Source organism: Clupea harengus, chromosome 26 (genome assembly GCF_900700415.2).
Source record: "Clupea harengus chromosome 26, Ch_v2.0.2, whole genome shotgun sequence".
NCBI classification, from domain to species: domain Eukaryota; kingdom Metazoa; phylum Chordata; class Actinopteri; order Clupeiformes; family Clupeidae; genus Clupea; species Clupea harengus.
In genome coordinates this window covers 8,845,060-8,848,601 of record NC_045177.1, presented here as the reverse complement: position 1 = coordinate 8,848,601, position 3,542 = coordinate 8,845,060, and positions in this window count along the sequence as shown.

Genomic DNA, 3,542 nt, shown 5'->3' with positions numbered 1-3,542 from the left:
AGTGATCAAAACCACAAAGAATAATAAGACAGGCACAATGCAGTCCAACAGGCTCTATACAACAATGGGGGCCGGAGGGACAGTGTTTATCACATGCATAGAAAACATATGGAAACTCTTTAAATTTAACGGCGCACAACTACAAACACACACCAACCAAGATACACAAACACAAATATACATACACACACACAATTATGTTATACCTCTAAGAAAGGCAATAAGGAATGTTCCAAATATTTTCTGTCGACAAAAATGAACAATTCACCACAGTGCAGTAGGACACAAATGAATGTGGCCTGGCTCCACCCACCTATCTGAGCAGCCTCCAATCAGTGACCAGTGGGGGGTGGCTCAGTGAGCAGCCTCCAATCAGTGACCAGTGGGCGTGGCTCAGTGCGATGACGCTGAGGTGAAGCGTTTGTGGTTCCAACAATGGCGGCAGTGCTAGAGCTAGACAAAGTGATACAAACAGATGTAACAACGCAAGCAAACACTGAAGAATTGAATCCGGAGCAAGAATGTGTCAATGTATTCATCGAGGGAAAAGACGTTGTGTATTTACTTGCACTGACCAGACCTTATCTAGGTGCAGTCTCTGTAGTCCACACAGCATGGGCCTGTGAATATGGCCCCAAATCACAAATACAAAAGCAACCAACGGACAATAACCAAAATGATTACTACTATCCACAGAAGGCTGTTATGTATAGTATAGGATTCTGAAAGTCTTCACCATTTTCTGAATTACAAAAGATACTTACATATTTTTTTATTGCAAACATCAATGCTTTGTACATTTCCAAAGACAAAATAAGTTATTTGTATGCATTAGAAATAAATTAATAAAAAACTTAAATACATGACTTGTAAGTATTCAAACCCTTGTGCTTCTGAGTTCCAGATGTAGCAAATTATTTACAAATGATACAGCCGTGCTTTTTATTTTTATATTTTTAACTTTTTATATTTGACCATAACTGATCAGGATTTGGTATTATCTATGTGTGATTGAAGTAGGAATTGGCTTCTGGATATATCTTTTTAAAAAAATCACTCTGTCTAAGGGCCTTTAGCCAGTTTGTGTAATACTAGAGATAATGAAGACTAAAGAGACAAAGTGATTCAAATGCTTAATTGAGGAAAGGACTCAGAGAAAATCCATGCGCTTGCACGTCCAATTGAACACCATTGGATCCATAACAAGAACGTGGAGGAGGCATCACACCACTCAGACACCCCCTCAGGAAGCATCTGAGGAGGACATTTACTGGTGAGGAGGCCACCAGATTCAGCCATCACCCTGAAAAATCCATAAAACCTCCATGCAAAAGTGGTAAAAAAAAACAAGTTACTGTGTATGAAAGATCCAGATCGTGTATGGAAGTTGTTTAGGACCTGGGAAAAGGTTAAGGCCAAAACAGAGCTTTTTTGGTCAATCCTCAAAGTGCTACATGTGGCTCAAATGTCAGACTGTCAATGCATCAAAAATATCATCCCTATAGTAGAAAATGGCTGGGGTAGCATCATGCTGTGGGGATGTCGCAAGAGAACCTGTTGCAGTCTGTCATCAATCGAAGGCTTGGGACAGGGTTTACCTACCAGCAGGAGCAGAAGGCAGAAGGCAGAATGCTAAAGCAACACTGGAGTAGCTCAAACACAGTACAGAGAATGTTCTAGAATGGCTCAAACACAGTACAGAGAATGTTCTAGAATGGCTCAGTAAAATCACTGATGGAATGTCTACTGAGGCGCTGTAGTCCAGGAGCACCATTCCCACTAACCCAGATGATCAATACAAATCCTACCAGGAAGAATGAGGAAAAATACTGCAGAACAATGTGAAAAGCTGGCAGTTACTCACTTCAAAAGACTTAAGGCTGTAACAGCAGCAAAGCGGTTCTCTACCAAGCACTAATGTATAGGGGTTGAATACTTACGCAAGCAGAATATTTTAGTTTTTAATTTATTTTAATTTCCATTTTAGTAGACAAGCAACTTATTTTACCTTTAGAAATGTGTTAAAGCATAAGTTTACACAAGGGGAAAATGTGTGTAAGTATCTTTTGTGAAGCAGAAAATGGTGATGACTTTCAGGGGGGTTGATTACCATATACATACACATACACATACACATACACATACACATATACATATACATACACATACACATACACATACACATATACATATACATATACATACACATACACATACACATACACATACACATACACATACACATACACATACACATACACATATACATACACATACACATACACCACATATACCACACAATACATAAAGTATATAGGGCAAAAGGACAACCCGCATGAATAATGGGTTACAATTATTATTATTACAATTACAATTATTCACAGCTAGGCCCTAAAGACAGCCAAGACAGCTCAGCTGCTTCGCCTGTCAAACGGAGAGAGGAGGAAACTCACTCTCTCTCTCTCTCTCTCTCTCTCTCTCTCAGAGTACAGTCCCAGTGGCTGCGAGAGCTGCGCTCATGGGCTGTAATGAGCAGCACGCTGTTGGTTCCTGGGCTAGACGCATGTTGGATAATGAGCGTGGCGGTTGCTAGCCGCAAAACAGGTAACACTGCTGTAGCCACTTGAATGAGGTCATCGCTGCAAAGCGAGATAGAGGTATAGTTGCATCACTGCGTCTCAAAAAGAGGGGGACAAGAGTGGGAACGCTACAACACAAGAGGGATACAGTGGGAATGCTGCAACACATACATAAATACGATTAGGGAGAGAGAACATTACCATAGTGACCCTAACCCCTACTATTAGTGTCAGTGACTCCAGCTATCAATCACTCCAGAGTTGGTCTGATAAAGTACCCGCCATTGCTGACACTAGCCTAAAGTGTGGTGCTCAGTGATGACACACTGTAGCAAGGGGGCAGTTTCATGAATTCTTTTCTACACAGATGTGCCATCACTGAGGAAACCTGTACAGAAAGCTGAATCCTTAGGGTAGCTGTCCGTGGTGCTGAAATAGAAATGCCTTCTAAATGGCGGGTAGGAGATCCTAGCAAACTTCCCCATGTGTGTGCAAACAGGCCAGAGGGAAGTAATGGTGTAGGATGCAGAGAAGATTCCGGTCCAAATGGCGTAGCGGAAGAGGTAAGCAGAGTTTTACATTTCCTTTGGGAACAAGGAACAGGAAGCAGGTCTAGAAAATGTTCAGGTCTGAAATGTTACTTACCGACTACTGGTAAACATTTACTGTGATTCTCTTCTGACAGGTCAGATGGGCTCAAAGGGAAGAAAAAAAAGGCAAATACCACCGAGGGTTGGGATGTAATAGCTGTGAAAAGAACATGGAGGTGTGGAAGGGTTGCGTAAGTGGTTGGCTGCCATTTCCTGGCAGTCCATTCCCTTTTGCTGGGTTGAATGGCTATGATGGCATTAACAGGAGTGCCATGCTAGTCCCCAGACCCCCTGTCTCTCCTGTGCCAGACTGGCCCCAGAGGGGGAGCAGCTGTGTGGGTTGTGCGTCCTGCAGTGGCTCCCGCTCCCACTC